This window comes from Dasypus novemcinctus, chromosome 2 (genome assembly GCF_030445035.2).
Source record: "Dasypus novemcinctus isolate mDasNov1 chromosome 2, mDasNov1.1.hap2, whole genome shotgun sequence".
Taxonomy (NCBI): domain Eukaryota; kingdom Metazoa; phylum Chordata; class Mammalia; order Cingulata; family Dasypodidae; genus Dasypus; species Dasypus novemcinctus.
The window spans coordinates 117593962-117620303 of NC_080674.1; positions in this window are offsets into that span (position 1 = coordinate 117593962).

A 26342-nucleotide genomic window follows, 5' to 3' on the forward strand; every position below is an offset into this window, starting at 1 on the left:
CCCAGGTCCTCCCATATGGTAGGAGGAAGCGCTATCACTTGAGCCACACCTGCTTCCCTGTGGGTTTTTCATATATGCCCTTTATTGTGTTGAGGAAGCTTCTTTCTATTCCTATTTTTCTAAATGTTTTTTAAAAAGAAAGGATAAAGCATAGGTGCTGCTCTGATCCTTTCTGTGTGTGCGTGCTTTTTGTCTTAGGTATACATATATGTGGCCCTAGGTATTTCCTAGGTATTTATAAGGATACAAATGTCCCCGTTTCCCCAGGAAACAGGTCCCTAATGGTCCCCAGCACTTCACTGTCAGTCCTAGAGATAGCATTCCCTTGCCCCAGGCAGCCAGTTAAGTGCTCTTCCACAGCATTCTATCAAAGAATCCGCTGAACTCCCTTCACACATAGGCATGTTCTGTGGAATGGCAAGTCCCTCAGGCCACCAGCAGATAGATTGTGCAGGACAGACATACTCCCAGTATGTGCAGGAGGGTTACTCAGCATGCTCTGGAACTGGGACAGGAGCCTGAATTGAGAGCACAGGCCAGTACTACACCAAGACTGCGAGGGGTGAAGGAGGAATGACATCCTATCATCGTTCAGTAGCTTTTATCTTGATTTGGCACTTGGGATTGTTTCTGGAGCTTTGAGAAAGTCATTTCTGTCAATTCTTGCTTGACAAGCATTGTTCACACCTTCTATGGAGCCCTGAAGTCTCTCTCTCTCATTTTTTTTTTTTTTTGCATTACTTTTTTTATTTTTTAAAAGATACTTAGATTATACAAATGTCACATAACAAACATAGGAGATTCTCATTTGCCCTGCTCCCCATACCTCCCACCTTTTCTCATATTAAAAACATCCTTTATTAGTGAGGTACATTTATTGCAATTGATGAACACATTTTGAAGCATTGCTATTAAGTGTGGATTAAAGTTTACACTGTAGTTTATGTTCTCTCCCACCTAATTCTGTAGGTTATGGCAAGATTTATAAGGGCCTGTATCTTTCGTTGCAGTGTCATTCAGGACAATTCCCAAGTCTTAAAAAATGCGCCCATATTACACCTGTTTTTCCTTCTCACACCCTCAGAGCCTCCCTGCCATCTTGATTAAAGCAGGGACCCTTGTTCATATTTTATTCTCCTGATTTCTTTCAGTTCTTTGTTTTCCTTTAGTCCACTGATCTTATTTATGATAGTTGTTCTAAGATCTTTGATTAGTAATTCCAGAGACTGCACTTCCTCTGGAACACTTTCCATCAAATTCTTATTTTCCTGTGACTGGGCTTCCCATACTTTCCTATCTCTGTGTATGTTTTGTAGCTTTCTATTGGGAACTGGACATTCTGAGCATTACACTGTGAGCACCTTGTAAAACTAGTTCTCTCATTCTTTTTTTTAACTCCGCCAGACTGGAACAAGATGGTGGGAAATGGGGAGAAGAAAAAAAGAAAAGTTGGGAAAATGTACTAGCAAACATAGAAAACCCCCACCATAATATGGGGTGGTGGGAGATTAAAAAATCAAGTGCATTATCTCTCCAGTCTCTTATTATTTGCTAGTAGGAGCCAGAAATTGCTGCTTTCAAGATGAAAACCTAGGCCAGCATCCCTATTTGTCCATCAGGGATATATACTATTCCCAAAAATATAAAATAGAGAAAGGAAAACCCAATCAATCAAAAAAGGGAGGCGGGAAGCAGACTTGGCCCAATGGATAGGGTGTCCGTCTACCACATGGGAGGTCCGCAGTTCAAACCCTGTGCCTCCTTGACCCATGTGGAACTGCCCCATGTGCAGTGCTGATGCCTGCAAGGAGTCCCGTGCCACGCAGGGGTGCCCCCCACGTAGGGGAGCCCCACTCGCAAGGAGTGCATCCTGTAAGGAGAACCGTCCAGTGCAAAAGTGCAGCCTGCCCAGAAATGGTGCCACACACACGGAGAGCTGACACAACAAGATGATGCTACAAAAAGAAAAGAAACACAGATTCCTGGTGCCGCTGATAAGGATAGAAGCGGTCACAGAAGAACACAGCGAATGGACACAGAGAGCAGACAAGGGGCGGGGGGGAGACATTTTTTTTTAATTCCTAAAAAAAAAAGGGAGTGAAGGAGAGAAGGAAGGAAGGGAGGGACACAGGGAGGGAGGGAGGGAGGAAGGGAGGAAGGAAACTATGTTCCTGCAGATGCTCGTCTGAGGCCAGAAGATGCTGCTTCTGCTGGAAACTGAGGCTGGGCCTCAGGGATCTGCCAGACTAAACAACACAAGAAAGAAAAAGAAGAAACCCAAACCCAGGACTTGAAGACCCAGTGCACAAGAAGAAAAAGTGAGCCTTAGTAGATGCTATTGTGAGGCCAGAAGCTTTTTCTGCTGCTGTGGAAAAGAGTGCTGAAACCAAGCTTAGAGTCCCTGCTTTGTCCCCAGGAACTTACCAGACCAGGAAAAACCCACACAGAAAAGGAGGAGGAAAAGAACACTAGCTCTTTAGATCCAGGTGAATGCTGGTGGGAGGCTGGAAGCACTGCTACCCGGAGGGCCTAAACTGAGACATCCTTCCTGGATTTCCTAGGGCAGTCTTGACCCTCCCCAGCTTTAGAGGAGGAGGCTTCCTCTGACAGTCCTGGTCCCAGCTGGCCGCTCCCGGAGCGAACCACGTTCTGCAGCCGTTTCCTCAGCGGCTGCTGGGACTGACCAATAGGGGCCACTCCCCCGTTCACAGTTTCACTTGCAGAAACGAAACTCTCTGCAGGCTCTCGCTTCCTCTGGCACTCCTGTTCTAATGTCCATTCTAGTTTATGGTTACCACCTAGTTAATTACAATATCATTTTCTGGCTCTTTCATCTTTCACTTTTCTAGTGGAGGGAATACATTGTAAAACTTTCTACTCTGCCATTTCTTCCCATAGCTTCACTTAAGATGAATAAATTGAAGTTCAAAGAGACTAAATATCTTTTCCAAGATCACACAGCTAGTTCTTAGATAAGCCACGATTTATACTTACATACCCAGCAGTTCCCAGAACAAGCCTTTTCCACCAAAAAACTGCTTCTTATTTTTCAAAACTGTATTCATGAAGGATCTGTTACCCCTCACTCAGTGGCTGAGTGCCCACTTCCCACATACGAGGTCCTGGGTTCAATCCCTGGCTCTGGTACCTCAAATAAATAAATAAATAAAGTGTTGTGAAGAGCACTAAATTAAAAACAAAAAATCCCTACATTCATGGATCTCTTCCTCTGAGGAGAACTTCCTCATCCTGACCCCTTGGTTTTTAATAGTAGTAGCCCACTACTATAAACAAGTCATCTATGCTTCTTTGTTTGTCTACCATTGAGGAAAGTGCCTGCCACACTGATAAATAAATTGTGGGTTAGGGGGGAGGAGGAGAAGATGAGGAAAAGAAAGGATACAAAAAGCAGTTCCACACTGTGGTACAAGTACAGATTTGGAAGACAAAAACTCCATCACTTACTAGCCAAGTGCCTTTGGTCAAGTTAGTTAACCTCTCCAATCTTGTCTCAATTATCAAATGAGAAAAATAATTACTCTTCCTTAATTACTCTTTCTGGGTTGTTGTAAGAATTAGAACTAAAATATCCAAAGCACTCCGCACACTGTTAAACACAAGATAAAAGCAAATTTTTTCATGCAACTTAGGATCTCACAGGTTTCTTGAGCAATTCAATAAATCAGGTGGCATCCTGTCGGAGTCACGGACCCAAAGGGCATCGGGAATGAAAGACAAAGAGAGATTGGGATGAGGGGATCCATGAGCATTGATTTCTCAAGCTCATCAGACAAGTTTATTAATATCAGGGGCTTCTTTATATACCCCAAGCAACCGTGAGAACCAGCAACTATTCTAGCTAACTATTCCCATAACTTCATTAATGAAAACACAGTGCACAGTGGATAAGATAGTAACTAAAGCCCAAGATGTTCTATTATGTTATTGAAACAAGTATACTCATAAATCTTGTTGCCCAGGTTACTTGAGATATCAAGTCAGGGTTCTGCTGAAATGTTATGTTTCCCAGAGAGATTAGCCACCTGCACGTACATCTCCAGGGGCAGCATGACCCAGTGGTCAGAAAGTAACTTGCTAACATGGAAACAGCATGCCTTTGTTTCCCACATTTCCCCCTTTTTGTTTTAGTCAGGGTGGCTGTGCCTGTCTTAGGTTGCCCTCCTCTGAGAGTCTTACCCGTCATTGACTACCAGCCAAGCACTCTGACCATGGGGAATTTTATAACAGGGTTTTAGCAAGTACCAAATTATTAGCTTGTCCCATCGCATCAACATGGTGCAGTCTTTGGCATACTTCTCATCCCAGGCAAGCAACAACAATGAGCAACAAGATTAATACACAAAATCCTATTCCTAATGTTGATAAAAAATGTTGAGACTTCCACCAATCTACTGGATTAAACTTATTAAAATGAGAAATTAAATCATTAAAGATATCTTTATCATCAGGTACATAAATCTGATTATGAGACATTTCTAATATCTTTTTCTGTAATTCTTCTATTTCTAATGACATATTACCTTTATGACCTAGCAAATGATTTTTATTCTTTTCCCAATCAAACAGAGAATTTTTATAAGCAAGTGGAATAATACAAAAGTTACTTTCATTCCAATCACATTTCAATCCCCTAAGTAAGTTTAATTTATATACTTGATCTCCAAGATGTAAAACTGCTGATTCTAAATCACTAACTCTACTGTTTAATTCTTCATCAATATGTTCTTGACTATGCCATAAGTCACTAGCATTCTTATGCCATTCATGCACATATTGTTGAGTCTGCACCATCTTATGCAAGGCCACAGTGGCTGTAGTGGTAGCTGCAATGACACCAATCAGTCCTTGTATGCCAGCTATTAGCAGTCCCACAAATTGCTTTGAGCCCTTCAGGATTTCTTGAGCCATATGGAACAGCAGTTGACTTTCAGGTGATGATTGCCAAATTCGGTTCAGTCGCAACTGAATCCACACTCCCCGCTGCCTTCAAGCCATTGTAATGAAATCTCCATTCTGTAAAATATTCTCAGACAAACAGGTATGCAAAGCCCCACTTTTATAAAATAGAGCATTCCAGGTTATAGTTAATTTTCCAACCACAAACACATAAGGATCTCTTACACACGCCTGAAGATGATGAATTTGATTTAAATGCAAATGCTGACCATATTTACTATTATTCCCAATCCATTCTATAGTAGGAGCTATTTCTAGAAAAATTTTCCATAAGTTCCTTTGAATATGTATAGGTGTAACATTACACCACAGAATAGGTATCCATTTTCCTATATATTTCCAATCACTATTATTTTTAGTAAAGATTATTTTTTCATCATGATTTAAGGATTCATGAAATGGATATTGCATATTACTAATTTGCTGTCCTTTACTATTTAGACCATACCAAATAAATCTGCCATAATATGGAGAGGGACTCCCCATTGGGGCACTCTCCCATGCTATTCCATAGGAATCATTAAAAACGACAGATCCTCTTCCCATATGACACTCTTGCCATCCTTCTTTATCCCTACTTTCTTTTTGTGGACAATCATAAGTAGGATTTTTAGTCATGATTAAATTGTAAGAGGGAAATAAAGTCACAATAAACTGAGTATTATTATTTTTAAAGATAATTATGGCCCAATTTTTAACATACATACAGAAAGGATGGTTACCAATGCATAAGGGTCGATAATCAAATGGTAATACGAGATTATAGATTCTTTGTCCTTCCTCATAGTGTTTAATTGGCAATCGATCATCAGTTGGTCCAGGGAATATATGGGCCTTATTCAGATATATATGAAAGAATGGATCTTTCCAGGTTAACACTTTAAGTAATGGGTGGTTAGGTATATAGGCCTAATAAGTGTAATTACCAGCAGCTTCCTCATTACTTATGATTACTGGCGTCCAACGTGGGGGCAACAACTTCCCGGCCGGACCCCCACCCGCCTCGCCCGCAAGGTAAGGACCCCCGTCTTCTCTAGGCCCTGCCGTCGGCACCATGGGCGGCCGTCTTTCCTCCCGCCAGGCGCCTCAGGTTAGGGCCCTTGCCGGCCTTTTAGACACCAATCATATGAATGTCTCAGTAAAGCAGCTCCAAACGTACTGGGACCTTTTGCTGCCTTTCAACCCCTGGCTCTCCACTTGCCAGCTGTGGGACCTGGACACGTACACTAACCTCATTGACCGCATCACGGCGGCTATGGAGTATGAGAACAAGCGTTTTCCCCCCAGCCTTCTCCCCATGCTCATCGCCATTCGCTCGTGCCTCCAGGGCACCCCCGTCAATCAGGACGCTTTCCACTGCACCTGCGGTAAGAGCAAGGGAGAGGGGTCTCAGTCAGACAGTGATTCCGACACCGAGTCCTTGTCCAGCCGCCTCAACAACGCCCTGGACTCTTGCCCGCCCAAACCGGACGCGCCTACCTCGCCCCAAGATGACGAACTTCCGCCTTCTTCTTGGGAGGATAAAGGGAAGTCCCTCCCCCTATACCCGCCCCCTCCGACCACGGCGCCATCTTGGCCCCCACCGGAAGAGGAGCGGCCGCCATCTTACAAGCCGCCTACCCCCTGGGGCAGTCCGCCATCTTGTGAGGTGCCGCCATCTTGGGACGAGCCACGTTCTTGCCCCACCCCCTGGGCACCCCCCGCCGCGCATCCCTCATCCGCCAGAGGGCCCATGGATACTTGGCCCCCGCGGGCAGAGGCCCCCGCGCATCAGACGCCGCTCTTATACCCGCTGAATGCCGCCCCCTCACAGCACCGTCCGCAGGATTGGTACCCCTTAACAGCCGACGAAATAAAAAACCTCCGCAAGGCTGTTAAAGAGGACGGCCTTGGTAGCCCGTACGCCCAACATTTGCTTGAGGAGCTTAGCACTCAGCTCGCGGTTCCGTATGACTGGGTTTCCCTTGCTCGGGCCATTCTAACCCCCGGCCAATTCATCGACTGGCGTGCTCACTTTACATCAAAGGCAGAAAAGCAAGTGGCACACAACACCCGTGTTGGGGCTCGCCATCCCCCGGACGCTTACACAGGCACGGGCCAATTCGCCAATCCGGCCCAATATCACAACGCCCCCCCCCCCGAGTTCTGGCTCCAACTTCGTGAGCTGGCTTTACGCGCTTTCCGCAGCTGTTCCGCCACCAGACCTGAGCCACTTGCCAAGCTAGTCCAACGAAAAGACGAAGACTTCGCCGACTTCGTATCCCGGGTTCAGGAGGCCTGCAAGCCCAAGGTCCCTGGCGAGCGTGCGCAACAAGCCCTCGCCCGGGAACTCATTCTGGAAGGGGCCACCAATGCCTGCCGACAAGCCATCCTACCAATGAAGGAAAGGGGAGTACACAACTGGATCCTGGCCTGCTCCCACATAGACCCGCAGGCTACCGCGCTGGCTCAGGCCATAGCCACGGCCATGTCCCTCTCCTCCAACTGCTTCAAATGTGGAGAAACCGGACATTTTGCCCGCGAATGCCCTCATGCCGCCCGACCACAACCATCCACGAACACGCCTCGAGACACCGGAGGAGCCAGACCACGCGCGCCTCCCACCCCATGTCCCTGCTGCGGCAAAGGATACCATTGGGCCCGTGACTGCTGCACCGCCAACAGCCAACGGCAGCCTTTAAACGCGAGAGGGGGCAGGCCTCAGCCCCACCAGCAAGAGGCCGCTCACCCACGCCACCACCCCCTGCCGTAATGTGGACTGTTCCACTGGGACCCAAGAAACCAATAATGGAGTTAGAGGTTGAAGGCCAATGGTTCAAGGGAATCCTTGACACCGGGGCAGAAATATCCTGCTTCCCAGAAACAGCCGCACACAACTGGGGTGTGCTCCCTGGCCCCCGCGTCATTGGAGCTCCCTCATTCCAAACCAGCCGAGATCTTATTTGGAAGGACAAGGAAGGCCGCCAAGGCACCTTCCGCCCCCTTGTCCTGCCCGGCATCGACAATATCCTCTGGGGCCGGGATGTCCTCTCAAACTGCGGAGCCATTCTATCCACAGCTCCCCCCCAATGATATATGCCACTGCTCGCATTACACCTCCAGCACCCACTCCTCTTGAATGGGATACCGAGGAGCCCATTTGGGTGGAGCAGTGGCCCATCTCATCCCAGAAACTGTTAGTTCTCCGAGCTCTTGTCTATGACCAGCTCGACACAGGACACATTGAGCCATCCACCCGTCCGTACAACTCACCCGTCTTCGTCATTCAGAAGAAGTCAGGCAAGTACTGGCTCCTCCACAACCTGCGTGAGATCAACAAGCACATCCGCCCAATGGGCTCCCCCCAAACGGGGTGCCCCCACCCCACGGCTATACCTAGACACTGGTGCGCCGCCACCATCGACATCAAGGACTGTTTCCTCTCCATTCCACTGCACCCAAAAGACCGTTCAAAATTCGCCTTCACGCTCCCGTGCACCAATCACCAAGAAGTAGCTGAGCATTACCAATGGCGAGTCCTCCCGCAAGGGATGTGAAACAGCCCGGCCATCTGCCAGCTTTATGTCAATAAGGCAATTCAGCCATTAAAGAACTTTGCATACATTGTTCATTACATGGACGACCTTCTCATGGTGCATGAAACCTCCGGAGGCCTCCAAGCCATCGTCACGGCATTACTGCGCCATCTTAACGACCTTGGCCTACAAGTCCAACAAGATAAGGTACGCATGGAGCTCCCCTTCACCTTTCTAGGCTTCAACATCCACAACACCATCACGCCTGTGGCCCCCCAACTGGCCATTCCGCAGAAGCTATCTCTGACAGAGCTACAGCAAATCTGTGGGCACATCAATTGGCTCCGTTCGGCTCTCCCGATCACCACCGCTCAACTACAACCCCTCTTCGCCCTCCTGCAAACCGACCAAGACCCTCCGCAGGCCGTAACAAAGAAAATCGCTATTACCTCGGCTGCGCAGGAGGCCATCCGAGCTGTCAATGATGCCCTGCGAGAATGCCAACTGCAGCGTCACGACCCCAACCGAGCCATCTTGGCGCTGATCCTGCCTACCACGGGTGCGCCTGCTGGGCTCCTCTGGCAGAAGGGGCCCCTTCTCTGGCTCCATACCGCCAAAAGCAAGCTCAGAAAAATCGGCCCGCAAGTCACCCTCTGGATCTCCTTGGCCATTGACCTCGTCCGGCAATGCACCCACACATATGGTACTCCCCCTGACACCATTGTGTGGCCGCTTGATGCCAAGAAAACCACCGCGCTGCTTCTGTCCAGTCCAGACATGCAAGTCCTTGCGGAACTCTTCCATGGCGAATTTGACAACCACTACCCCAGCCATTGGCTGCTTCAGGGCATCTCCCAGTTATCCTTCATCCGTCCGCCGCACCACCCCTTCCCATCTCGCCGCCCCTACCCACATGCCAACACCGCCTTCACTGACGCCTCCAAGCACAAGTTCGCAGCTGTCATCTACTCGCCTGGTACGTCAGAGCCTCAAATACTCATCCACATCAACATGAACTCTGTCCAGGTAGGAGAGCTCCAAGCCGTCGTCCTAGCTCTCTGCGCCTGTCCCGACAGACCCCTCAACATCTTCACCGACAGCCTGTACACCTTGCAAGTCTGCCAAGTCTTGGCTTTCGCCACATTTTTTCCTGCCAAAAGGCCTATCGACCAAGCACTCCTAACTCTCCAGAGTCTCTTGGAAAACCGCACGGCGCCCTGGTACATCGCCCATGTGAGGAGCCATTCTGGCCTTCCTGGACCTATCACCGCCGGCAATAACCTCGCCGATCAAGCCGTCCAAGCCCTCCCAGCCTCAGTAGAGCGCTCGGGAGGCCGACCGCCCGCCCCTCCACCTGGCGACCTCCTCAACCAAGCCAAGCTACTCCACTCTCGATTTCACTTCTCTGCCAGGAGCCTTCACAAGTTGTTCCCGGAACTTTCCATCCAGGCCTGCAAGCATATGGTCAGATGCTGCCGAACCTGTGCACCCCTTCTGCCCCTTGGGCCGCTACAGCCACAAGGAGTTAATCCGTGCGGGCTATGCCCCAATGCCCGATGGCAAATGGACGTCACCCACGTGCCCCAGTTCGGCAGGCTCAAGTATCTCCATGTGGCCATCGACACCTTCTCCCACCTGTGCTATGCCGTTCCCCTCCCAGGAGAAACAGCCAAGCACTGCATTCAGGCCCTCAGACAAGCCATCCTCTTCATGGGAGTCCCATGGGACCTGAAAACCGACAATGGACCAGCATATCGCAGCGCTTCCTTCGCCGCGTTCCTGAGGCTATACAACATCACTCATCACTTTGGAATTCCGTTCAACCCCCAAGGTCAAGGCATGGTTGAATGCACTCATCTCTTCCTCAAGCATCTTATTCAAAAGGAAAGGAGCAACCATCCCCGCCACATACCTGGAGAAATTGTCACCTCTGCCTTAATCCACCACAGCCTCCTCTGCTTTGATGAGGATGGCCTTTCCCCAGTACATGCTCATTGGGGCCCGTCCTACCGGCCCACACAGGCCCCCCTTGTTCAGTGGAAAGACCTCAAGACTAACATCTGGTCAGGGCCTGCCCCCCTCCTTGCCCAGGGAAGGGGTTTTGCTTGTGTCTTAGCAGATGACGCCGCCCAGCCCATCTGGATCCCAGGACGCCTCATCCGGCCCGCCACCGCCGAACCGCCTGACCCGGAGAGAGAAACGTTGCCAGCAACACCTCGCCCCTCGGATGGCCATGATGATCCTGAATGCCGAGCCCGACCCTCTCCGCCAACAAGTTCTGCAGCTACTCCACCTAGCCCAAGCTGAAAGGGCCCGGCAGCCGCTGCCACTCACCTTCACCCCCCCCCAAGACAGGCTTCTCGAACGCGCTGCCTGGCAAGGCCCCCTTCCAACAAAATGAGCGCTGGCCCTTCCTCTTCCACCTTCTTCAGCGCTTAATAAAAGAAAAGGGGGAAATGTAGGGTGGCACTGTGTGGGAGCGCGGCGACAGCAAGGGTCGGCTCGTCTCCAGGCGCCGGTGCGAGTCGGACCCGGGTGGCGGGAACGGGCGTTAAGGCCCTCCGCTTGGGGTTTGGGTGTACTGCCCGCCCCTCTGCCCAGCTGCACCCGCTTGCCCCTCGGTGGCCTAACCCCGCCTCTCCCCCGAGGGCCACCGCCGCTCCATGACAGCCCCGCCTCGCTGCCGCCAAGAACCCTGGCTACCCCGTCTTCTGCCCGCAACCAGTGATGCACCCCTGCACGAACCTATCAGCCGTCTGCTGCCCCCCCGGCCACACCCCCTGCCCCTCCCCCGTCTTCGCCCTATATTAACCGCTGTACTTCCTGAATAAATCAGACATGCGCACAGATCCTGGTCTCCTCGGTAGTCTTCTTCCTACCGCGCATCCTTCGCACCTTGCCGGCACCGGAGCGCCTTCTTGGAAGGCCCCTCCATGTGTTGCAGCCCTCCGCCTGAGCCCACACTGCCCCTGCAGCGGCCCTCCGGGCGAGCCCACACTGCAACAATTACCATCATCAGAAGTTGCAGGAGACCCCATCTCTTCATTCCAAGATTTAATTCTCTTCACAGGTATCCCAATTTGTTCTCCATTTTTTGAAATGACAAGAGCATAGCCTCCTCCCATACTTTAATCCTGCCCTTTTTCCATTCATTACTTAAAATATCTTTCCAGAATATTGGTTGGTCTTTATTTCTAATGTCCACTGTAGATGTTTGCCATTTTCCAAAGTGACATTTCACAGGTGTCAATGAATTATAAACATTAAGAAAATTTAAAGTAAATAAAGCTTTGCCAATTGATCTTTTGGTGTTATAATATCATCATCTCCCCCTTTTTGTTTTAAAAGCATAGTCTTTAGGGTATGATGGCTGCGTTCAACTATGGCTTGACCTGTAGGATTATAAGGAATACCAGTAATATGCTCAACAGCATACGTAGAACAAAAAGAAGTAAAAGACCTTACTAGTGTAAGAAGGGCCATTATCAGTTTTAATTTTCAAGGGGCATCCCATCACCACAAAAGCAGACCACAAATTGGAACGAGCATGATGAAAACGTTCACCACTTTGTGTTTGTGCAGTAGCCCACAAAAAATATCAATGCAAACATGGACATATCGTAATTTACCAAATGAAGGTATGTGAGTAACATCTATCTGCCACAGTTGATTAGGAGCCAGGCTTCTGGGATTAGTCTCAGCCTGAAAAGGCACTGTAGTTAAGGGTCCACAGGTGGGACAGGTATGAATAATTTCTTGAGCTTGATGTTTTGTTAATTGAGGAAATTTATGTCTAAGTCCCTTAGTATTAATATGAGCTAATGTATGATATTTATTGGCATCCTGCAAACATCCTACAATAAATCAGCTCTTGCATTTTGGGTAGCTAGAGGACCAGGAAGGGAAGAATGAGACCGGATATGAGTAATATATATGGGCTGACTTCTTTGCCGAATGAGAGCTTGAAGGTCGGCAAAAAGTTGAGATAATTCATTAATAATAAAAATATGAGCTGTTTCAATATGAGCCACAGTTAGACACACATATTTAGAATTAGAGACAATATTCAAGGGTTTTTGAAACGTTTGTAAAACCTTAATGACTGCTGAAAGCTCTGTGCGTTGATGGTTGGACTATGCACATAGCCCTGAAAAGCACTGCAAAAGTCTATTGTTGGTTTTTTTACAAATAGAGGAATGCAGCTGGCTTGAGTTGTTTAAGAAGACACTAAAGAAAGTTTTAGCAAGTTTTAAAACAAAGTGATAGCAACACAGCTGGACATTAACTTTTTGCAATAAACTAGCAGTGTCTGGGACAGCTGCATACTACAGTGTTGTCACTTTAATCTATGATAAGAGGTTGTTTCTGAGACACATACTCTTTTATAATTATTAAAACCATAATTAACCATATTGTACTTCTCTTTACTATTATGCTGAAATATTGGTAACTTTATGCACTCTTAAGCATTTATAGAAACATTTTACTCATACAACTTTAATTAACAGAGGGTTAAAGGAAAGAAAAAACTTGTTCATTTTATAACACTTTAAAACACCTTCTATTCGACTTACAACATATTAAATGAACTTAACTATTTAATTTTTCTTTCAAGGTAAAAGAACAAATCTCTTATAATTAGTTTGGAATAAAAGGCTATTTTTCAGGATTTGATTTTGAGAAGACAGATTTAAATGTTATGTTCTTTTAATAGAGATAAAACTTGTCCTTTTTTGAACACTGAGGAAATAAGGTTAAAGCACAAGAAGCTATTTTGATAAAACAGACTTTCTTTGTATACTGGTTATTCAGGAAACTTTTACCAAAACAGATTAATGATTTGAGAAGCTTTGAGAAAGAACAAAATTTTAACTTTGCATTAGTATACTGCTTAATACTAAACCTTTTAAAATTTTATAGCTAGACCCATCAAATTTTATTTAACTTTAATCATAAAAATTTCTTCTACACAAACCTTCTACACTTTTAGTATTCACCTAGGTTTTGTTCCACACTCTACTCTTTCCCAATAATCAGTCATTTTATCTTAGGACAAAATCATCTCCTATTTCTTAATAATAAAAACACATTCTATATATCTTACATACTAAGTTATCAGGCAAACTTCTTACAACATATACTACCATCAACACTAAACAAGCTTGTTAAAATAATAAACTTTTCTTCACTTTAAATACTTAGTAGCATGCAATATTAGAAACAGTCCCCTAGAAGCAAGTTGGCAGGGGAGGCTGGCTGCTGCCAAGCTTTCCTGTTATAAAATTACCTTTTATTAGTATTATTATTATTAATTCAGGTTTGTTTAATAATGACTTTTTGGAATTAGCCATTTAAACACTTTAATTTAAACAATGCTTCATAAGACTTTTTGTAATTATTTATAACCATATAGACTATAATTATATTATTTTAAGACAAATTTTACATTTACAGAACATATTTCCTTACTTAAAGTTACCACAATACTTTCTATAACTTGCCACGTGCATTTAAGTTCCAAGAGTTTATGAAAATTAGCCATCCTACTTTAGGACAAAACACACTTTTTAGAAAAAACTTATTAAATTTCAGTCAGCATTTCCACAAACTTTTAACCATCTTTAATATTCATTTAAGTTTTACATCCTTCATCTTATCCTGTGAAGAAAAATAAGCTATTCATTTCAATCTAGACAAGAACAACTTTTTATAAAAAGACTTGTAGTAATTTTGTTAATCAAGACTTACAATTTTTGTCATTGTAGAGATCTTATTAACATATAGACTTATGTATTAATATAAGCACTTATTTAATTTTTGGCCATTTGAATAGAGCTCTTTTTTTAAAATTTTTATTAATTTATATTACCATCTAGAGGTATCAAAATATACACTGACATTGAACGAACAGACAAACACAAAACAATTACTACACATTAACAGAAACATACAGTTTGCAATTAACTCATAATTCTTACTTTCTTGGTATAGCTGTTTTTAAGTTCTTATTAAGATTTCTTCTGGAATCCATGTTGCCTGTAACATGCAAGCTTGTACTTGGAAACATTTTTATTAGTTATCAGAAATCAGTTAAGATAACGTGAGCAGCATAAATGTAGTTAAGCTCTAATTTAGCAGTTTGGACAGACCGTTAACACACATTTTTGTATTATTATTCTGTAAGACTATACTGAGACTTGAAGTTCAGGAGTAAACTATTGATTTAAAACTGAAAATTCCTTTTTAAACCTTGATAAAAAATTTTGTACTAATTTTATTATCTTGGTTAAATAAGCCCAATCAGAATTAGCATGGAAGCATGGTTTAACTCTATTAACCCCACTAGCCCACAGCTACATTGTCATGTAGACAGCAGGGGGGTTGCAGAGTTGCTGCCAGAATAGTTTCCTTATCTTAGTTAACACTTTAACAGAGAGTTTTCTTACAAGCCTGATTTCACTAACAAGGACTTTGTTTAGTATCTTTGCCCATTTTAAATCTTTCAATAGTTTAAAAGGTATTGGCTCAGGATGACTCTCGACACCCCCTTGCAGGTTCTTTATATCTGGTGGTATCGCATGTAATGTTACGGGGAAAGCAGATAATAATTGTTTAACATAAGGCAAAGCATTGGCAACATCTGAAAACATTTCTAATTTAGGCTTAGTAACAGAAAGCAATTCAGTAGGTGCAGAGGATTGTACTGGATACACAGAAGATATTTCAATAGGACACTTCACTGAGCTTTTATTGATGAAAGGGTTAATATCAGGATGAGGGGAAAAACCTGATGGTTCCCCATTCATCTCAAGCTCCCATTCTTGTTCCAATTTACTTTCTTTCATTTCAAATTTACTTATGGGCTTAGAAAATATAGTAATTTCATCTTTCTCTCCTTCTTTAGACTGTAAAGTATCTAAGGCTGCTGCAGTTTGTTGTCCTAAAGCCCACACCGACAGGGGTATAGTTTTTCTTTTTTGGTATGCTCTAAGTGGCGCCTTCATTACTTGTTTCCACTGTTTAAGATTTAAAAGATTTTTTCCTTGTGGCTGAAACCAATAACAGTGTTTTTGTACTAGAGCAAAAAGTTGAAGTAAATTAGCAGTTTTTACTGAGACTCCAACAGTATTTAAGAGAGTTTTTAGTACCTGTGAATATTCTTTCATCCGTCCTGGTTGATTACCCATACCCTGATGCTAGCAGAAAACAGGATTAATTAAAATTCTTACCACTGTGTGGTCAGACTTGAGTCATCCTTTGATGGACGCCTCAACCTTTCAGGAGGGTTTTCAGTTCCATGTTCCCGGTACTGTTGTGGAAGAATCTCTGCTGCAATCATTACTTCGGGCCCCATGTTGGGCACCAAATGTCCGAGTCACGGACCCGAAGGGTATTGGGAATGAAAGACAAAGAGAGATTGGGATGAGGGGATCCATGAGCATGATTTCTCAAGCTCATCAGACAAGTTTATTAATATCAGGGGCTTCTTTATATACCCCAAGCAACCGTGAGAACCAGCAACTATTCTAGCTAACTATTCCCATAACTTCATTAATGAAAACACAGTGCACAGTGGATAAGATAGTAACTAAAGCCCAAGATGTTCTATTATGTTATTGAAACAAGTATACTCATAAATCTTGTTGCCCAGGTTACTTGAGATATCAAGTCAGGGTTCTGCTGGAATGTTATGTTTCCCAGAGAGATTAGCCACCTGCATGTACATCTCCAGGGGCAGCATGACCCAGTGGTCAGAAAGTAACTTGCTAACATGGAAACAGCATGCCTTTGTTTCCCACAGCATCCCTTCAGGGAGTAGAAAGGAGCTCCATCAATGGGTGGAAAGGAGAAGCTCATATAGGGTAAATGCAGAAGCAAGGGAGGAAATATTCTCATTGGCTGACATTAGCCAATTAACACAATTAACCTAGATGTTTGCCTGTGTTGTATGATTTGATGGATCTGGAAGACATGGTTTCTAAACACTCTCCAACTCTGATTGGAGAGTCATCATCACCAATTGGTGCCTTTGGGTTAACAACTGACCTGAGGAAGGACACTGGCTGAGCTAGCTAATATGTGTATGTTTTAGTGTGAACTGGCTAGTACCTTCTTAATAACTAAGAGAAGATTCAGGATAAGCAAATGTTCATTGAGCTCCTTCTATATGACAGACTCAAGTCTAGGGACTGGGAATCCAATAACGAATAGAATGCAATCCCTGTCCACTAGTCACTCACAGCTTAATGCCTGGAAGGAAGGAAACAAATCCTGCAGCCCTGCCAGAGGGAGGCAGGTTTGTGGAGGGTTCTGGGTAATTCAAGGTACCATGAGGGCCCTGGTGTTTAAGGATCAAACACCAAGGATCAAAATGGGATCCTTGGATTACCCAGAACCAAAATGAACCACAACCTGAAAGAGGAAATGTGTATTTTTATTTTTAATAGACATCACTGAATTTCTTTTCCCAAAATTGTAGCAACTCTTTCTCCCCATCCTCACCAGCACTTTTTAATTTTGCTATTCTGATGTAGGAAACACAGTATCTCATTGTTATTTATTTATTTGTTTATACTTAAGATTTATTTATTTATTTTTCCCCCTCCCTCCATTGTCTGTTCTCTGTGTCTATTCACTGTGTGTTCTTCTGTGTCTGCTTGTGTTCTCATTAACTTGGCTCTGGGAACCGATCCTGGGAGAGAGGCATTCATTCTCTTGCACCATCTCAGCTCCTTGATCTGTTGTGTCTCTTATTATTTCTCCTCTGTGTCTCTTTTTGTTGCACCATCTTGTTGTGTCAGCTCTCCATGTAAGCAAGCTCTTGTGTGGGGCAGCACTCCTACATGGGGCAACACTGCCTTTACCAGAAGGCCCTGGGTATTAAACCCTGGACCTCCTATATAGTAGATGGGAGCTCAATTACTTGAGCCACTTCTGCTTCCCTCTCATTGTTATTTAAATGTGCGTTTCCCCCTGACCTCTAGTGGGGCTGGGCATATTTTCATATCTTTATGATAACTAGTATTTCCTTTTCTCTAAATTTCCTGTTCATAAGCCTTGCTCAATTTTCTGTTAGAGAGCTATCCTTTTCTTATGAATTTGTACAGAAGCTCTTCATGACACCAACTTTTTGTTTGTCTGGTAAATACAAGAGCTTAACAATTATTGAATGCTTTTATGCCATAGACACTGTTCACTCCAGTCCCCCACTAAGCCCCCAACTACTACTGGTATTTAAAATTTCATATGTGCAATATTTTGCTAATAAGGAATTCATAAATGTTTTATGAATAATGGAAACATAAACTAATTAATTCCATGAATGAAATGTGTAAATTTTATCTTCCTCCCAAAGACTGACTTTTTGATCTGGGACTATTCTGGTTTAATAATGAGTCTTACGAGTCCTTTGTATTCTCATGTGCCCCTTTATCTCCTTTCCCTGCTCTCTCCAACCACCACTCTCTGCTGCTTGTTTGGCCAGGTAGTAGACACACCAGAGACACTTAATAAATGATTATAGATTGTAATGGAATTTCAACAGGAGCTGTCTATTTATTAAAATGACTTATCTGATTTGGGAGGTGGGGAAAATGTCTCTCTCCTCTTAAGTATTGGGCTCAGAAAACATACTCAGGGTGAGAACCGGAAATGTTTCTTCTTTAATGAATTACCTTGAAGGAGGAGTTATTGGTTACTTTAAACATTATATGTTTGGCTTAGAGGCATAAAAGATCTTGTATATGTGGTAACAATAAATTTTTTAAAAAAAAATCCATTGAGCAACACTATACAAACAGTGAACCCTTAATTAAAACAGGAACTATAGTAAATACTACAATTATAAAAATATGCTATCAATTCTAACAAATATTCCACACTAATGCAAGTTTTTAATAATAGAGTGTCATATGGGAATCCTATATTTTGTGCATGATTATTTTGTAAATCCACAACTGCTCTAATGAAGAAAAAAGATCTTGGAAATTCACGTAAAATTTTATGTTATTTCTTTAATGTACTATGTCCTTCTGGAAGGACCTTAAAATCCTTTCTGGCTTATTTAGAATTCAAGGAAGATTTTTCACCTGTTCCAACTTCCACAAAAAGGAGTAGAGTCCTAAACAATTAGGCAAAGCAGATAACAGAAAAATATTAAATCAGAGAGGTTTCTTCCCATAAAAGACTTATACACAGAAAACTACACAACACCGTTAAAGGAAATCAAAGAACATTTAAATAAATGGAAGAATATTCCCTGTTCATGGATAGGAAAACAAAATATCATCAAGATGTCTATCCTACCCACTCTGATCTACAGATTTAATGTAATCCCAATAAAAATCAACACAGCATTTTTTAATGAACTGAAAAAACTAACAATGAAATTTATTTGGAATGAAAAGAGGCCCCAAATAGCCAAAGACATATTAAAAAAGAAAAATGAAATCAGAAGAATCACACTACCTGACTTTAAAACATACTACAAAGCTATAGTGGTTACAATGGCGTGGTATTGGCACAAGGAAAGACATAATGACCAATGGAACCAAATTCAGAATTCTGATGTAGATCCTCACATATACATCATCTGATATTCAACAAGGCCACCAAGCCCACTCAACTGGGAGAGAACGACCTCTTCAACAAATGGTGCTTGGAGAATTGGATATCCATATGCAAAAGAAGGAGAGAGGATTACCATCTCACACCTTATACAAAAATCAATTCAAGATAGATGGAAGATCTAAATATAAGATCCAAGACCATAAAGACCTTGAAAGACAATGTATGGAAGCATCTAGAGGACCTTGTAATGGAAATGACTTCATGAAATTCACCCAAAAGCATGAGCAGCAAAAGAAAAAATAGATAAATGGGACCTCCTCAAAATTAAAGACTTTTGTACCTCAAAGGAGTTTATCAAGAAAATGAAAAGACAGCCTCCCAATGGGAGAAAATATTTGGTAACCATATATCAGATAAGAGCCTAATGTCCACCATAGACAAAGAAATCCTACATCTCAAAAATAAAAGACAAAGAATCCATTGAAAAAATGGGCAAGAAACTTGAAAGAAGAAATACAAATGGCTAAAAATTACATCAAAAGATTCTCAACATCACTAGCTATTAGGGAAATGCAAATCAGAACTACAATGAGATACTTCTTACACCCATTAGACTGGCAGCTATTAAAAAAACAGAAGACTACAAGTGTTGGAGAGGATGCAGAGGAAAGGGAACCCTCATCCACTGCTGGTGGGAATATAGAACAATCCAGCCATTCTGGAGGACAGTTTGGCAGTTCCTCAGAAAACTAGCTATAAATTTGCCATATGATCTAGCAATTGCACTGCTGGGTATATACCCAGAAGAACTGAAAACAAGGACATGACCGATATATACACACCAATGTTCATATCGGCATTATTCACTATTGCCAAAAGTTGGAATCAACCCAAATGCCCATCAACAGATGAATGGATAAATGAAATGTGGTATATACATACAATGGATTACTACTCAGCTGTAAGAAGGAATTAGAGTACTAACACATGGGATAACATGGATGAATCTTGAGGACCTTATGTTGAGTGAAGCAAGCCAGGCATTGAAGGACAAATACTAAATGACCTCTTTGATTTGAATTAAGCAAATCAAGCTGTCTCAGAGAGCTAGAAACTGGAAGATAGGCTTACAGGAAATAGGGGGGAGGGGAGAGGAAGGTTGTAAGCTGATACATACACGGGCAAAATCTATGATAAAATATTTTTGTAGTGAAGGGATATGATGGGGGCATAGGGATACTATTGGGTTCTTTGCAGGCTTGAGGGGGGCTAGGGTTGGGAGGATGGGTCAGATGGTCCATGGAATTGGGGGGAGGGTTTGTGGGAGCAGGTGAACACAGGAGGTTGTCAGGTGTGTGGTTCAAACAATAATGTTGAGATTGTCAGGCACGTGGTTGAAACTATAATGTTGAGAAAACTCTTCAGAAAATATAAGAAAGGGTTACTGGTTTAAGGTGTTTGACGGGGCATCTGGCACAGGGTGCACCTGGGGCAGGCTTCTAGGGAGTGTGTGAATGCTCATCTTGCCATAATGTGTTATATCAGTGGGTGGAGACCCATGCAATGAGCGGGAAGGTGTTGTACCCCCATCTCCTGGAGGCAGAGGGGAGGGTGTCTCTCAAGAGAATGGGTGGCTACCAATGGGGGAGGACAGACTAATGTGTCAAGCCCTCAGCATTGTTGCAAGTATCTGTGAATCTTGTCCTTCAAGCAATGAATCTTGGTTGTCACTGTGGGCCTCAAGGGGAGGGGGAGAGAAGAATAGAATAGAGGGAAGAGGGGATAACGGGGGCAATGGAAGTGTTCCACAAGATTGTGCAATGATAGATATAGGCCATGTTAAATTTCACCAAAAATTTATAAAAGTGTATAGTATAAAATGTAAACCATAATGTAACCATAAATTTATAAAAGTGTACAGTCTAAAATATAAACTGTAAGGTGAGCCATAATGGAACCATGTTAGTAGTTATGTTTCAATATCTGTATATCAGCTGTAGCAAATATAACATTCACATGTAAAAAGATCATTGCTGGGGAAGGGGGAAGGGCTTGATGTTGGGTATATGGTAGTCCCTTATATTGTATATGTGACTTTACTGTGACCTAAAACTCTTTTGAAGACATAATTAAAATTTTTTTTGAAAAAAGGATGTAGACACTGAGGAAGGAATGGATGAGATTGCCTTGCCACTGTACGTCCAGGGCAACACCTGTTAAAGTAATGAAAGGCAAACATCAAAAACAAAGTTTTGTGATATTTTTCCTTTTTAATATCCCAATCTATTTTTCACTTTTAGTTTTCCTAAATTATTATGTATTCTATTTCTATTCTTTAAACCTGTCATTACTATTTCATTTTCCTACTAATTGAATTTGGCAATATATTAGACTTCATTTTTGAAGAAGTTTTGAATTACAGAGGGGCTCAACTATGGTAGGGGTAGAGCACTGGCGTGGGGTGTCATTGATGGGGGACACATTGGTGGGAGGGAGTTCTCCAGACTATACATATAGTGTATATAAATATGTTTGGATATTCATTGGGTATTGTCATAGTAGGTAGAGTTACATGTGACAACTGAGGGAGTGCTGTTCCCATCTGGGGGAGTTCTGTCACATTCTCCAGTGGAACAGCAAGAATTCCCCAAGTGCAAGGGCAAAGACCAGTGAAGAACAATGGTCCAATGATGGGTCCTTGATACTGATGACTATGCTTATGAGCCTGTGTGCTTGAAATTTCAACTAGGCTTAGAGCTGCAGGGTGCCTAAGAGTTACCTCCTGAGAGCCTCCATGTTGCTCAAATGTGGCCACTCTCCAAGCCAAAATCAGCATGTAAATGCATTACCTTCCCCACATGACTCCCAGGGATAAGCCTCCCTGGCACTGAGGACTACTACCAATAACCAGCTGGTGATGCAACTAGAAAAAGACCTTGAGTAAAAGGGGGAAATGTTAAAGACAAATGAGTTTATATGACTAAGAGACTTCAAAATGAGTTGGGAGTTCATCAGAGGGTTGCGCTTACACATGTCTCAACAGGATCCCAGAGACAACTAGAGTAGGTACTACCCCACGTACTGGTGCTCCTGAGGGCTATGGAGACACACAGGTTCTACAGTCATGGCAGATGGCTCTGGAGTCCAGTTTCTTGCAGTGGGCCCTACTTTGGAATTTGTGCTCCTGAGTAGGATGGAGTTGGACTCAGATGTGACCTCTCTACACATGCCTCCCCTGTCACCTGTGGTTGGCACTGGGGTTAGTGCATACTCAGGAAACTTGAATCTCTGAACTGGCCATTTGCCAGTTGCTGGGCCCTGAGCCTCAGCAGAGTTGCAACTCCTACTCTCTGGTTCGTTGGACTTACCCAGGTCAGCTAACAGGGAGGTGAGGATGGTCAACCACCACACTAGGGCACTGAGAGAGTCTACAACCGCAAGCAGGAGAATTGCATCCACCAGCCATGTGGGGTCTAAACCCCTTCTTGATTTAGAGGTCACCATCCCAGGGTCCATAGGATAGAGGAATAAAATATGGACTAGAGTAGATTTACTGGTATTCTACTATAGAACTATTGTGACCGTAGCAATGGAAGAAATTATATCATTGGTGTGGAGACAGTGGCCACGGTAGTTGCTGAGAGCAGGGAGAGGGAAGAAGAGGTGTGATATGGGGGCATTTTTGGGACTTGGAGTTGTCCTGAATGATATTGCAGGGACAAATATAGGACACTATATATCCTGCCATAATCCACTGAATGGACTGGGGGAGAGTGTAAACTACAATGTAAACTATAATCCATGTGGTGTAGCAGTGCTCCAAAATGTATTCATCAAATGAAATGAATGTACCGCACTGATGAAAAATGTTGTTGATGTGGGAGGAGTGGGGGGGGGCGGGGGGAAGTGGGTATACGGGAACCTCTTATATTTTTTAATGTAACATTTTGTGTGATCTATGTATCTTTTTAAGAAAAGACAATTTTTAAAGAAGAGGAAAAGATATTGTTAGAAGAGCTTTGAATTTGAATTTATACCATGCATCCCAGTGTAGTTCAAGATTAAATTATTCTCCCAACAGTCCCATCCCATTCCTTCCACTAAGGCTACAAAACAACCTATACTGCTCTTTTCCTTTTTATCTTCCCCCACCCCACCCTAGTTTTTCTTTAACAGCCCTTTCTTTTAAATGACTCATAAAGTCAATATATTTGGGACACTTTGCCTGTTACTTGCAGATAAAACACCCAAGTGTTTCATTTGGAATCAAGCACTGTTTCCTAAGGAAATAACTGAAATCACAAAATTAATGAATACGCTGATAAGCAAAATCAGGTCACCAGGCAAAAGTTATCTTTTTTGGAAAACAAAGGATCTAAAGCAGCTTAACAAAGAAACATAAACAGAAAGGCCAAAATCCAGAAATCTGTTTAGTTGGGCCCTAAATACCAGGCTGTAGGCAAAGGGAAAGTAAATGTTTCAGTAAAAATGAAGAGCATGACTTGGTTCAGCAAACCTATCAAGGATGACTACAAAAACTACTTGTATTCATGACATCTGACTTAGATGGTTAACTTGTCCCCTAACTGGAAGCAAAGTCCTAGGCAGGATGCTCAAAACACTGGTCCATAACTTATTCTAACCTAAGTATGATCCTTGACATCAGATTTTGGTGAACATTGGGCAGGATCAATCCATCTAGCCATTCATTCGTTTGTGCTCTCCTTCCTTCCTTAATTATTTGATGAATATTTATAGAGTACATACTCTACCACTCTACCAGCCAGATGCTAGGTCATTAATGGGGGTAGGAGGAACAGCTCCTGTTCCAAGTCTAACAAGGTTAGCAAAATCAAATACCTACAGAAGCAAGGCAGATAATATAAATGAGGCAAGCCAGACGGGACCTGTGGTAAGCAAAATAGAAGCAGCCTTTATCATCTCTGTTGATTAGTTCCATAAGGGAATAATCTTCCAGTTTTCAAAAAGGAAGCCTCAAATCCCAATTTTATGGTGAAATTTATTATTTTTAAATATTGTCAACTAGTTAAATATTTTTTTAAAATACATGACTGCAAGGCCAATTTTAAACTGAGCCAGCAGTATGCATACAACCTCTGATATAGAAGCAGCTTTATACAGGATTTTAAAACATGGGCATTGAATTTCATTTAATGTTGCCATTTCTCTCTCCTTCTCTGCTGGACTTTTAGAAATATCTTAAATATATTTGAGGGAAGCAGTGTGGTTCAAGTGATAAGGCCTCCACTTACCAAATAGGAGAAACTGGGTTCGATCTCTGGGGCCTCCTGGTGAAAAAGAAGAAAAGAAAGCGTGACTGCATGGTGAACCAGTGCCCACATGGTGAACCAAGTGCCCACGTGGTGAGCCAAGTGCCTGTGCAAGTGCCTGCATGGTGAGTTGAGGGCCCGCACAAATGCCCGTGTGGTGAGCTGAGAGCCTGTGCAACAAGCCAGTGCCCATGCAGCAAGCCAAGTGCCCGCACAGTGAGCCAGTGCCTATACAAGTGAGTCACATGGCAAGATGATGATGCAACTGAAGAGAAACAAAAGAAACAAAAGAAAGAGTCAAGGTGAAGTACAGCAGAGACCAGGAACTGAGAGGTCCCCAGGATCGAATCCCAGTAAGTCCTAGAGGAGAAATATGAGAAGAGAAGACAAAAAGAAGAAAAAGAAGATCACACAAGGAATGGACACAAACAGCAAAGAAAGCAGGGAGTGGGAAAAGAGGGGAAGAAAAAAAATGAAAAAAAAAATTGTCATGAAATGTTTTTTATGCTTTATCTTTTTTAAAAAACTTATTGTAATAACATATATGTAACACTTAAAGTTCCCATTTTAACCACCTTCAAGTGTACAGTTCAGTGATATTAATTACATTCATGATATTGTGCTACTGACACCATCATCCACTACTAAAATTTTTTCCTCCTTCTGAAAAGAAACTATTCATTAAGCAATAACTCCTCATACCACTCCACCCTCAGCCTCTAGCAACCTGTAATCTACTTTATGTCTCTATAAATTTACTTATTCTAGGTATTTCACATCAGTGAGATCATTAAATATTTGTCTTTTTGTGTCTTGCTTATTTCACACAACATGGTGTCTTCAAGGTTGATTTATGTTGTAGTGTATAACCAGATCTATTCTTTTTAGAACTCCAATTCCAAGGCTGAATAATATTCCATTGTCTGGATATACTACATTGTGTTTATCCGTTCATCTGTTGATAGATACTTGCTTTGCTTCCACCTTTTGGCTATTGTGAATAATGCTGGTGCGCACATTGGTTTACAAATATCTTTGAGTTTCTGTTTTCAATTTTTGTGGACAGATGTTTAGGAGTGGAATTATAAGATGTGGTGGTTTGGAGCTATGTCCCCAAGAAAAACATATTCTTAAACTTAGTCCAGTCCTGCCAATGTGAATCCGTTGTAAGTAAGACCTATTGATGAGGTTACTTCAGTTAAGGTATAACCCACGTGAATGAAAATAGGTCTTAATCCTATTAATAAAGGCCTTATAGGGAAGGTCACACACTGAAAGAAAGCCACAGAGTGAGCAGCCAGAAGATCCCTTTAAAAATATGGGCATTAAGAATGACAAATGGAAGAGAAAAAAAAATCCCGGAGAGGCTGCCATGAATATTGTCATGTGGCAGAAAAACCAAGGACCAAGGATCTCTGGCAGCCAGCCCCAAAATATCACAGTCTTCTGGGAGAAAGCATTACCTTAATGATGCCTTGGTTTGGGACTTCTCTTAGCCTTAAAACCATGAGCCAATAAATTCCCATTGTATAAACCAACCCATTACATGATATTTGCTTCCAACCAGGAAACTAAAATACTGGATCATATGGTAAGTCTATGTTGACATTTTTGAGGATCTAACAAAATGTTTTTCACAGTGGCTCTATCATTTTACATTCTCACCAACACTGGATGAGGGTTCCTATTTCTCCAGTTATTGAGTTGTAGAAGTTCTTTATATATCCTGCATGCTAAACCCTTATCAGATATATAATTTACAAATATTTTCTCCCTTTCTGTAGGTTGTCTTTTCAATTTTTAAAAAAAGATTTATTTATTTATCTCCACCCCCTTGTTTTTTTTGCACTTGCTGTCTGCTCTCTGAGTCCATTTGCTGTGTGCTCTTCTCTGTCTGCTTGTCTTCTCTTTAAGCTGCACTGGGAACTGATCCTGGCACCTTCTGGAGTGGGAGAGAAGTACTCAATCTCTTGCACCACCTCTGCTCCCT